At 33.9% G+C, this 13,596-nt stretch overlaps 1 protein-coding gene and 1 pseudogene across 15 annotated transcripts in view; both read left to right on the forward strand.

Annotated features, from left to right (window-relative positions):
- GPHN (gephyrin) overlaps positions 1-13,596 on the forward strand; it is a 609,447-nt gene that overhangs the window by 178,651 nt on the left and 417,200 nt on the right. The window lies entirely within an intron of this gene.
- Positions 8,963-10,931, forward strand: LOC109268301 (phospholipid hydroperoxide glutathione peroxidase-like; annotated as a pseudogene).

Below are 13,596 nucleotides of genomic sequence, written 5' to 3' on the forward strand. Positions count from 1 at the left end.
CCCCTGAGCCTCAGTTTCCATACCTTCAAAATTGGGTACTAATCTTACCCACTATATAGGATTATTGTGAGGACAAAATGAGATAATAAGTAAAAGCTCTTAGAATAGATTTTGCTAAGTGGAAAGTGTTGAATAGATGCTATCTCTCAATCATTACTTTTTTAACTTGAGTTACTTATGTTATCTGAGAAAGCAATAAAGATAATTTACTAGAATAGTTCTCAAACTTTATTGGGCAAATTTTATTGTACAAATGGTAAGAATTTATTAAATTGTATATTACTAGGTCATAGGTGAGAGATTCTGATTTATGAGAATAGGGGTAACCCCCCAAAAATTGCAATTTTAGGAAGCATCAAAGGTAAGCCTGTTATAGGATATGTTTTCAGAAATTTTCCTTGAATTTCAGAAAATGTTAACAGTTTCACTACTGTGGTAAAAAAATCAATGTATTGGATATTGCTACTCGCCATGTAAGCCATACAATTTTAGAAACAAATGTGGCATTTCTAAATTTTTTTTAATGTTTATTTATTTTTGAGAGAGAGAGAGAACATGTGAGTGGGTAAGGGGCAGAGAGAGAGGGAGACACAGAATCAGAAGCAGGCTCTAGGCTCTTATCTGTCAGCATAGAGCCTGACTCAGGGCTTGAACCCACAGACCGTGAGATCATGACCTGAGCTGAAGTCGAATGCTTAACCAGCTGAGCCACCCAGGTGCCCCACTGCAGGTTTTTTAAGAAAAATTATTTCATTTTATAATATTCAGCATAGAATCACAGGATGGTTATGCAGTTCATACATGGCACTTAATAGATCAGTAAAGTCCTTCTGATAACTAAGTATCAAAATTGCTACTTCACTTTAATATTTATAATGTACCATGTTCATAAATCTGGTGCTTCGCATCGCAATTACTATTATTGTAATCAGCTCTAAATCAGCTCTTTCAACTGAAAGACATACAAGTAACAGCTACTGCTAATAAGTCCTTTTAAAATTAGAAAGTGTAAATTATCAAGTAGTGCCACAAATTAAACACTTCTTTGGAAGACACATCAAATATGCCTTGTTATTCACTGTTAAATTAATAAAAAGACACTATTCTTAAACATGTACTACAGTGCTTTCTTTTTAGCTTTATGCCAGAAAAAATTTGGAATAATTAACACTCCCAAGCTCTCAGGAGGCTATCTGTCAGTAGAAGTGTAACAGCAGAAGTAAAAGAATTTTGAAATTCATAAAAGGCAGAGCTTAATTAAATTCACAACAAATTCTAATTAGAAGATGGTAGTGTTGTAAAGTTGAGTTCCGGTGAATACTTAGTATATTTTTTACTATTAGTGATGAGTAAATCAACCCAGTAATGAATCCCTTTTTATATTTTCCTACACCTAATTGCACTTGCTAGACAATCTTTTTTCAAAGATACTATGAAATCTCTTCATTTTTATTGGTTGGTAAATGAACAAAGTGCTAGTTGACAATATGATGATTTTGTGTTATAACTAGTTTGCATTTATATAGTGTATTTCTCTTACGAGTGAGGTCGGATATTTCATAAAAGGTTTTATCAGAAAATCCCTATGAACAAAACAGAAATTCATATACTTAAGAGACAAATCCTTACTTGCTCACAAACCACTAGAAACAATATATTGATCCATCTTTAAAAATATGTACAAATATCTGATTTATGTGTAGAAAGTTGCAGTTTTAAAAACCAAAAAAAGTTGAATAAATTATATAATATAAAAATTATGAAAATATTCTGTAATGTAATTTATGGTGGCAGAAATCTGAAAGTAATTGCCTAGGGGAGAGGAAGTTTACTGAAAAAGGGTCATGTTGAAACTTTCTGGGGTGATGAGAATATCCTGTATCTTGTTTGGATGGCAGTGTCATAAGTATATAAAATTGTCAAAACTTATCAAACACAACACCCAAGGTCTTTGCATTTTATTGTATGCTAACCTCATATGAGCATTTGAGTAGGGGTATAATATGATTAAATTTGCATTTAAAATCAATTTAGCAATGTTGAAGAAAATGGAATGTATGGAAAATAAAAGTTATGTCTTCTGTAGGCCCTAATAGTTAATGGTTTCTCAGAAAGAAAAGTGGCAATTATCTTTGTTTTGTTTTTGTTTTGTTTTTGTATAGAACAAGAGAGTCTTAGGAAATTTTTTTCTTATCTGCTGTAATCCTGGTGTGATCTCCCACCAAGATTGTAAAAGCATTGGAAGCCTTTTGAATTTTTGTTGGGACTTTAATTCATGAAAGCCCACCAGCTAGCTGTCGCCAAGACTGTCATGTGCTATATCACTCCTGGTGAAGTTAATTAAAAAAAAAAAAAAACTTTATGTAATATTGATAAGCATATTGATTGCTGCAGCAAAGAAGGATGAACGCCAGAAGAACTGGGATGCTGTTTTAGAGGGACTTAATAGGGATTTATCATAGGAGTTAGGCTTGTGCCTAAATGTGGTTCCCTTGCACTCAGTCTCCTCAATGCAGAGTCTGCTCGGCTCCACCTGGATTTCTTCTATTCCAGCAACCTGGTTATTCTCTCAAGACTTTCAACTGGAGATGATCAGAAGCCCATCTCTCTGGGATCACCGTCCTTCACTGACTGAGTTTCACTGTTTGAATACCATAGTTTTATATATTTTGCCTGAATTTTTTTAGTTGTTTTAGGCAGTACAGAAAATCCAGTCTCTGTTATGCCATCTTAGTCAGAAGTCAAAATTCTGGAATTGTTTTTAAAAGAAAATATTGGGGGAGGATAATGTGTGGGCAGACAAAAAAAAAAAAATGTTAGTATGCCAAGGCTTATTTGGAAGACATGAAAGGCCACAAAGCTTAAATGACAGAACAAAAGTAATATTAAAATATTCACAAGTAGTTTTGTAAAACTAGTTTCAGGAATAGATTTTGATCTGTGGAAAGAGATGCATTTTAGCTAAGTTGTACTCAGTAATATTGATTAATATGCACTAAATAATTATTCCAAGGTTTAGAAAAAGTGCAGGGCTCAACAGGTGCACCCATCCATTAGTAATTGTGGTTACTTAATAATGAAAGTAAAATATTATTTTTCTTTACATTTTTGTGGTTTTAAAATATAGCTAGTAAGTTGTTAGGACATAAAAATGTATTGTGTTGTTTAGAACTTCTTAATAAACAGAACTCTATTTCTTTTGACTTGGGAATGTCATAAAAGATGATTGAGACACTAAGGGCATCCTGAACTGAGAAAGTTTGGGACTCTGTCATGTAGCCAATTTTTGTTTTTTTTTAATTGCTTCAAGTGTGATTTCAGTCATTTTTGATGGCATTTTCCTGGAGATCTTGTCTTTGGCAGTCAGTATAGATACGTTTTTGTTGGTAACTGATGTATAGAGTACTATGGAAGTACAGAGAATGAGAAGTATTATTTTCTGGGTGCTTACTGTGCTGTAGGCATTATTTTTTAATCTCATCTAACACTTGGCAACAATCCTGAGTTGAGTGTTATTCCCATTTAATAGGTAAGGAACCAAAGATCAAAGAAATTAATTATTTTGCTGAAGGCTACACATCTAAATGGGTGAAACTTGCATTTAAATCCAGTTCCAAAGCTTGTGCAGTTTTCATTGTGGAGGTCACATGATTTTCCTATTTATGGCAACCCTGTAATGAAGGCTTCTTGAAGTGATACTGAAGGTATTATTTTCAACTTAGGGAAGTTAATTAGATGGAGGATCAAGGGAACAAAAATTACTATGTGTTAGATTTGAGGATTGGAAGTAAACACTAAAGATTAGATTTTTATGTTAATTCTTAGTCCCTATTGTACATGCTGGCTTTTTTTGCATCATTTGATGGATTATTAGATTTTTTAGTATTTTCAGTAACCTTATTTCCATAGTAGACAATAGTGAGAATTGTTATAGTGTACACATAGTTATGTTTCGTCATCTACAGTTTATAGTCCATAGAAGTCTCATTATACAGAGTTAGTTTTTCACTGTGAATTTTTCATTTTGAATGTGTTCTTACCTTTGTGCTTCTAGAACATAAAGACATTTCTTGATCCAATAAAAGGCCTTTTATTATTTGTTATTCATTATCTCCTTCTGGAACTTTTACAGTATTTGGAATTATGTCAACCATTCTCCATATCTCTTTACCTCTGTTTTGAGTTTTCTATATTTTTGCCTCTTTTTGTTGCAGTCTGTGTCATTTCTTAAGACTTGTCTTCCAGTTTATAAATTCTCTTTTCAACTATGTCTAATCTCCTTCCATCTTCTTTTTCACCAAATCCTAAAATATTATTAGATGTTTTATTCATGGATGTCCTGGCTGGTTATTTTCAAATCTGCTTAGATAGATTTCTTATATTTAGTGCCTTCTGTAGGCACATTAAGTACATTAATGTTCTTTATCTCATAATTCTAATACAGTATTTTCAGGTCAGATTCTGTAGTTTGATTTTTCTACATATACTTCCTATGGTAGTTTTTTGTTTGTTTTGGAGACTTTTGAATGTGTGAATTCATCCCTTTGCAGGAAATGTGATTCTCCCATGCATGTGGAGGTAGTACCAACTCTGGAACTACCAGATTTTTGAGTGGTATGAATTTAGGCCATAAACCTACATAAGTGTTGGTTTGTGGTTATTAATTCTCAAAGGAGTCTTTTTTTCTCCTTTCATATCTTTCTATTCTACCTAGTTCCCAGGAGACAGGCATATATATCTGTAACCTCCCTGTTTGGGGTTTTGTTTATATTATGTTTATTTGTTTATTTTTCATAGTTTATGATTTACAGAGTCTTGAATGCGGATTTTAAATAATATGACTTCACATCCAGATTGAGCTCTAAATTCTGGGCCCTTAAAAATAGGACTCTTAATGACCAAACTGTAGGCCACACATCAGCAGATGCCACCAAGGTTCAGCAAATACTAGCCTTAGAATTTTTAACTATCTGGATTTCTGCCCCCTTTTTTCTTATAGTCTTTTATAAATTCTTTAGTTTTCAGTGAGCCCAGCCACTAAATAAATAAGCTTTTAAATAAGTTTTTAAAAACATATTTTACTCAACTTTATTAGATATGCTATACAAGGGGGGGAGTTAACTAAATATCTTGGTCTGTCATTGTACATAAAGACAGCTCATTTGATTTTCTGTAATCTGTACTCATGGGAGTCTTCAGAAGCAAGTTACAAACTTTAGAACTCTTTCATATGGATTTGCTGTTAACTTTACACAGAGGTGGAATTAGATAGAACTCTTTTCCCTGGCCATATATAGCCAAGTTACTCTTGATTTTCCAAGGAACATTTAAAATCACAAAATATGTATGAAAAGGTATACTGACATGGTAGTGGTGTTAGGAAACCAGTTGTTACCTATTTTATATTCATTCTTGAATTTTATCTCAAAACAGTAACATGAAATTAAAGTTAGAAATTGAAGCAATGTTAATTCAAAACTCTTTTCTGTTTTATTTTAAACTGTTAAACTAAAACAGATATTCTTCCTACCCCAAAATAGTTACATTAAGAACAGTCTGTTGTCAACAGAAGTCATTCTATTATAGTTATTCTATTATAAAGGGTATCGTTTCTATTTAAAATGCTAAGCTACAAATATTTAGCCTTTTGAGCCATCTGCTCTGCTAAATACCCATAAGTATTTTAGACTAAAATCTGAAAAATGGAAATACTTCAAAACCTTTACATTGTTGACTTTTGATTTTGTACAGCATGTCTTATTTTGAGTAGAAATAGAATGATGTAGAAAGTTTACTTCCAAAATATTCCATTATCCTCATTAAAAAAAATAGAGTTTTAAACTCTCGTATAGAAAGGACCCTCTATATCTGGATGAAATTATTTTGTTAAAAATATCTAATTCTTTAAATAAATATAAACAAAAACTCTACTCAGTATATTTATTCCAACAATAAATATATTTGGCTCCTTAAATTTAGAGTTCTGTTAGGTAAATTTATGTTTAAAATCATTACCTTGATTAAGAATCTTCTGTTAGAAATGTTTAGGAAAGTTTGCTCCCCACCTTGTAATGAAATTTTAATAATTGTCTTTATAACTCCAGGAAATTAATTAATGTCTTCAATTAGCCATTTTTATGAGTTACATGTTTTATTGAATACTTTATATTTCCTTTTTTTTTTAAGTTTATTTCTTATGAAAGAAGGAGAGTGCACAAAGGAGGGTCAGAGAAAGGAGAGGGAGAGAGAGAATCCCATGCTGGCTCTGCACTGTCAATGCATTGCCTCACGTGGGGCTCAGTCTCAGGAACCATGAGATCATGACATGAGCTGCAATCAAAAGTCGGATGTTTAACTGAGTCACCTATGTGCCTCTATATTTCCTTTTTTAAAAAAAAATTTTTTTTAATATTTTTTTGAGAGAGAGAGAGAGAGAGAGACAATGTGAGCAGGGGAGGGGCAGAGAGAGAGGGAGACAGAATCTGAAGCAGGCTCCAGGCTCTGAGCTGTCAGCACAGAGCCCAACATGGGGCTCGAACTCACGAGCTGTGAGATCATGCCCTGACCCGAAGTCGGACGCTTAACCGACTGAGCCACCCGGGTGCCCCTATTTCCTTTTTAAATAGCATTCTATTAAACTGTTAAACATGTGGAGAAAGCTTAGTCACCCTTACACTCCCTCCACCATCACTCATACAAAAACACTCAACTCCCATTCCCAGAGGACTGGAAACAGGGAAGAATGAAGCATTACAGCTGGACAAAACAGGAGTTGAAGAAAATTGCATGAGAAGTAACTATGAACTGATTTTAGAATGAATTTATAATTCAAATTCAAATATCACTTGTACAAAAAACCTTAAATATGTGAATTTTGTTTATTGTAGGCCATGACTTCAGGTGCTTCTGAGCACCTGACAGAAAGAAATGTAAATTCTCTGGTGAATATACTTTACTTTTAAATTAAAAGAAATACCACAAATTATTTCCCAATGAATCTGAAAAGCCCAATGAATATGAATATGAAAGGAAATAAGGTGCCATGAATGAGAATTAGCAGAAACATTAGACAGGTTTGTGCCATTTCATTGTGGTTTCTATTCCATTTGGACATGATTGAATATGCCACTGAATCTGTATAATACTTACTGCAGAAATTCATTGTGCGTGTGTGTGTGTGTGTATGCGTATGTTTATAATGTCCCAGTCCCTATTAGGATTCATTTCTGGAAGCAGTGGTAGTAAGAACCAAGAGCCATGGCCTGAGGTTGAAGAAATATGTGGTGGAGTTCAAGCCATGCTTGTATTCTTGGTTGGAAGTTTCCTTTCAGGACTTTGAAAATGCCATGCTACTCTCTTCTGTCCTACAAAGTTTCTAATAAAAATCAGCTGAGGAAATCGTATGTGAGTTCTCTCATATGTAACAAGTTGATTTTCTTTTGCTGCTTTTAAGATTTTCTTTATATCTTTAATTTTTTAAGTGTTTATTTTAATTCTAGTTAGTTAACATATAGTGTAGTATTAGTTTCAGGTGTAAAATATAGTGATTCAACATTTCTATATAATACCTGGTGCTCATCACAAAGGTACTCCTTAATCTCATCACCTATTTTACCCATCCCCCCACCCACCTTCCCTTTGGTAACCATCAGTTTGCTCTTTATAATAAAAAATTTATTTCTTAGTTTATCTCTCTCCCTATTTTGCCCTTTGCTCATTTGTTTTGTTTCTTACGTTTTACATATGAGTGAGATCATATGGTATTTATCTTTCTCTGACTGACTTATTTTGCTTAGCATAATACTCTCTGGCTCCATCACATTGTTTCAAATGGCAAGAGTTCATTCTTTTTGATGGCCGAGTAATATTTCATTGTATGGATATGCTACATCTTCTTTGTCCATTCATCAGTCAATGGACACTTGGGCTAGTTCCATAATTTGGCTATTATAGATCATGCTGCTGTAAGATCAGGCTACACATATTCCTTTGAATCAATATTTTTGTATCCTTTGGGGAAATACCTAGTAGTGCGATTGCTAGATCATAGGGTAGTTCTATTTTTAACTTTTTGAAGAACCTTCATACTGTTACTACAGTGGCTGCACCAGTTTGCATTCCCACCAACAATGCAAGAGGGTTCCTCTTTCTCTATATCCTTGCCAACACCTGTTGTTTCTTGTGTTATGACTTTAGCCATTCTGACAGGTATGAGGTGGTACTTCATTGTAGTTTTGATTTGCATTTCCCTGATGATGAGTGATGTCAAGCATCTTTTCATGTGTCTGTTGGCCATTGATATATCTTCTTTGGAATAATATCTATTCATGTCTTCTGACCATGTTTTAATTGGATTATTAGTTTTTTGGATGTTGAATTTTGTAAGTCCTTTATATATTTTGGATACTAACCCTTTATCTGATATGCAGATTGCAAATATCTTCTCCCATTCCGTAGGTTGCCTTTTAGTTTTGTTGATTGTTTCCTCCACTGTACAGAAGCTTTGTATTTTAATGAAGTTCCAATAGTTTATTTTTGCTTTTGTTTCCCTTGCCTCAGGGGATATATCTACAAAGAAGTTGCTATAGCCAACATAACCAAAGAGGATATTGCCTGTGTTCTTTTCTAGGATTTTTATGGTTTCAAGTCTCACATTTAGGTCTTTAATCCATTTTGAGTTTATATTTGTGTATGGTGTAAGAAAGTGGTCCAGTTTCATTCTTTCTTCATTTGTGTTGCTCTCCAGTTTAGCCAACACGATTTGTTGAGACTGTCTTTTTCTCATTGGATATTCCTTCCTGCTTTGTCAAAGATTAATTGACCATATAGATGTGGGTTCATTTATAAGTTTTCTATGTTGTTTAATTGATCTGTGTGTCTGTTTTTGTGCCAATACCATACCAGTCCCTAAGAGGCTACATTAATCATGTTTTTTTCCTAAATCAGTATTTTAGATGTAGAATTGATAAAGCAGATATTGAACTTGAAATTAACTATCATTAGCTATAGATTTAAAGAGTATTTTAGATTTGTCACATGTAATGTATTACTGATGTTTTGAATTGTAATATGCTAAAATTTAAGTGAAATGATGAGTTTGGAATTGGTGACTTTGGCTAAGAACATTCGTCATGGCCTGCAATAGTTACCACCATTTCCAAGGGCCATTTTCCTTAGTATCACTTCTCCACTATACTTTATGGTATCTACTACTCAGAATGTAGCCCCCCATATTTCTGACTTAAGGAATTTCTTAATATAAGGACACTTCTGTTTCATAGAACAAGATATGGATATTCTAACTTCTATTTTGTAAGGGAAAACTTGTGATAAATGTAGACAATATGATGAGTTATTGAGAGATCTCACCTCTTTTATTCTTGAAATAAGCATATGTAAAGCTCTTCCTGTTCACAGGCGTATTTCTAGGTTTTGGAGTAGGAAAAAATTGTTCCTGATCTTAAAAAACTTTATGTGGAAAGGTATAAAGCCATGATAATAAAATGGATCAAATAAAATAAATGCCAAAATATAAACAATACAAGATATTATACATCCACATTTAACTGACATCCCCTTAATCAATTCACTAGCTTAACCTGTCTTCTCAATTGCTTATGTAAAACACACTGACAGATGTTCAAAATACAGTAGACCCTTGAACAACATGGGAGTTAGGAGCACTGACCCATTCGATTGAAAATCTGCATGCAACTTTTGACTCATCCTACATTTGCTAATAGACTACTGTTAACCAGAAGCCTTAATGATAACATAGTTGATTAACATGTATTTTCTATGTTATATGTATTATATGCTATATTCTTACAACAAAGTAAGCTACAGAAATGAAAATCTTACTAAGAAAATCATAAGGAAGGAAGCCAGAGCTGCTATGTGGGACTCTAGCTATCACCAGCCAATACCATATGCACATCCTGGGAAGTCTGGCACTATGCTCATTCCATGCATGAGTTGTCAGCCAAGGACATCAAGGGGAGCATAATTAAACTGAACAAGCACCGGGACTTCATGTGTATCATCACCTTTGTGGCCTCACAATGAGTCAAAACAGATATAAATTATACTCAGCTGGTTGCCCTGCACACCCTATAGTCTAAGTGATGTTTATAGATCTTGGTCTTCTCTTGCAAGTAGTTCAGGAGGCAAAAACCAGGTAGTACTGTAGAGACCATCAATTTGCTGCTGGGTATAACATCACACTTCGTATGTACAACATGTATGTGAATGGAGACAATGACCACCTGCTAGAAGTGTATGAAAGTACAGCCCAAGGGGAGAAGAATCCTAGAACATGTCACCAAGTGGAACTTCAAGTTCTCTTGATAAGAACAGCTGTGTTGTTAAGTGGTATGGTCTCATGGAAGAGCCTCTGGTAATACAGAAGGACTTGCCCTCCCACTTCTTGCTCTACAAGTGTGCACCCCCCACCAAAGCGCACCAACACCACCTGGAGTGTTCCACCTGGCAACCATGAGGGTTTGCCTGAAAACTAGCCTGAGCTTCCTGCTGGAGGAAGGTCACTTACCCTGCCTGGTGGCTTAGTGCCCCCCTCACCCCTAGGTCTCTTGTGGGAATACACAAGACAAATAGGGAAATGCAAATTCCCAATACAAATAAGAAATTAGGAAGAGAAAATACGTTTACAATAATGTAAGTAAAAAGTTGTTATTTAAGTGGATCCACATAGTTTAAACCCATGTTGTTCAAGGATCAACTGTATACTAAACACTTGCCATTAGAGTGCTAGGCTACTCTCTAGAATAATTCCCAGCAGTTGACATTTATACTTCTAAGAATCAGTTGTATTTATCCAAAACCATTTTATGCCAGTAGATCTTTTCATTGTAATTGCTGAGTTAAATGTTAAAAGTTTTTAAATAAGTGAAAAATTTATTTCTGTTTCTATAAACTTGGGGAAGATTATAAAGTTGAGTTACTAAATATTGTTTTTAAATTAGATATGGTTAGATTATATATGAGGTAAAATCAGAAATCTATTCTAATGATTGTTTCAAAAGAACGTATAATTACTTAGTCTAGGTGTGGCTAATGAAAGAAACCTTGTGCTACCTCCAATCAGAAGGCCCATACTCAGGGCAGATCCTAGTTCCATATCAAAATATTGGTCAATAGATAATCATTTATATGTTTTAAGGTAAAATAAACCATGTAATTTATTGTTTTGATGATTCCTCACCTTAACTAATTTTATTGGTTAGTCAACTAGCACACCCATGTTGAAATAGCTTTCATAGTCAATGAAACAAATAATGAATTCTGTATTTTCTAATGACTTTTGCTTCATTGTTGTATGAAGGATCATCAGAAAAGAGTTTGACTATTAAAGAAGTGTGAGACTTTTCTTTACCAGTCCTGTCATTTTTCTTTTCTTCCCCTTAGTTTATGTCTGCTTAGTCCATATGCCTTTCTATTCACTGAATGCTAGTACTTTTTGTGGCCAGTTTGGCAATTACTTCCTATAATAATAGTAATCATTAACATATACATATAACAAGAACATCTACTTTGTTCATTTTGTTATAGACAATTTATGGCAAGTTAAAAAATATGCCCAGTATTATCTCTTAAATTTGATATCTAGTCTACATTTTATCTAACAAGATAACAAAAGCATCATGTTCAAGTAGAATACTGGAATAAAAGCCAAGAGATATGATTTCTGTGCCTCTATGCAGTGTTATCTGGGATAATCTTGGACAAGGCACTTATATTTTTTATTTTAAAATGGAGAATTAAACTAAATTACTTCAGAAATCTTTTTTTTATAAAGCTTAAATAAAATAACCCAAACAAATCCAATATACTTTTTATAGATTATGAGATTTTTCAGAAGGGATTTCTTGGTTGGGTTTCACTTTTTTGACACTATTGTGATACTAAAATCAGACATAATAGCTGTTTTCTGAATCTGCAAATATAAAAAGGACTAACACAAAGGTGATGGCTATAGTTTCATTGGTCCAGAAGGAAGGAAATTAATTTGGGAGGAGTAGAGAAGTGCTTTTTATTTCTCTTTTTTTTCATTGTTTTCATTTTTTTCTTTTTTTTTTTTAAACAGAGGTAACAAAGGGGCATTAGGGTGGCTCAGTCGGTTAGGTATCCTAATTGACTTCCACTCAGGTCATGATCTTGTGGTTCAGGAGTTTGAACCCCACCTTGGGCTCTGTGCAGATTGGAGCCTGGAACCTGCTTCAGATTCTGTGTCTCCCTCTCTCTCTGCCCCTTCCCTGCTTGTGCTCTGTCTCTCTTTCAAAAATATATAAGCATTAAAAAAAATTAACAGAGGTAACACATTGGCTTATAATAAAGTCAGTGTACACTTTTTTTGATAGGAACAAAATAAAGTTTAACATGTCTCAGTAAAATTCTAAAAGTCATTGACCTTTTTATATTTTATCTATGTGGAAAATCTGATGATTAAGTCCACAATTTAATGAATTTGAGGTAGACTGAACATGTTCTAAGACTTCATCATTTTGATCCTTCTGTATTACTTCCCCATGTTACTATTACTCCTAATTGTGCAACATAGCTTTGGCTAGATTCCAGCAAGCCAGGCGAGCTGAAACAGTTGTCCTAAAAATAAAATTTTTGTGGTTGTGGCGAGTCATTTGTCTGATTTTCTAATTTGGTTGAATTTGGATCATAATTCATTATGTGTTACTTTGATATCAATGTCAGATAAATAGCAGAAGAACAGTAGATAATATTGAAAATTTTGTGGCACTCACATTTTGGTCATGAACTTCTGAAGGCTCCTAAAAGAAGCATTGTCCTATAGTAGATTTGTCTTATAACACCTATCCTTTCATTTTTTTTTTTCATACTAGAAATGCACTCTGGTTAGAGGAGAGATTAGGGCACCTTCCGCCTTTTGCAAACATGTGGGTGTTTATGAATCACAATTTGAGAACTAGAGGTCTATAGCAGTGTTTTTGTAAGTATGCTCTTGTACTGTCTGCATCAAAATCACCTAGAAAGCTTGTTTAAAATGGGTATTTCTGGCCTTCATCTAAAGCCTTTTGAATCAGAATCTCCAGGAATGAGATTCAGGAAATCTAGATTTTAACAAGCTCTCATGTGGCTCATATGCCCACTTAATGTAGAGTATCTTGCCTTAAGTATATTTTGTATCTTGAAATATTATCTAATGATTATAGTATATGCATATACAGTTGACAGGTGTTTGAATTGTGTGGGTTCGTTTCTTTTTTGATTAAATTAAATTTAACTTAATATATTTTTTAAAGTTTATTTATTTTGAGAGAGAGAGAGAATGAGTTGGGGAGAGGGGCAGAGAGGAGGAGAGAGAGAGAGAATCCTAAACAGGTTCCATGCTCAGCATGCAGCCTGATGCGGGCCTTGATCCCATGACCCTAGGACCATGACCTGAGTTGAAATCAAGAGTCAGACACTCAACCGACTGAACCACCCAGGTGACCCTGTGCAGGTTCCCTCATATTTAGCTTTTTTTTCAGTGAATATTTGGAAATATTTTGGATATTTGTGACAATTTAGAAAAAGTTACAAACTGTGTAGCTTAGAAATATT

Source organism: Panthera pardus, unplaced genomic scaffold (assembly GCF_024362965.1).
Source record: "Panthera pardus isolate Hobbes unplaced genomic scaffold, ASM2436296v1 HiC_scaffold_24, whole genome shotgun sequence".
NCBI lineage: Eukaryota > Metazoa > Chordata > Mammalia > Carnivora > Felidae > Panthera > Panthera pardus.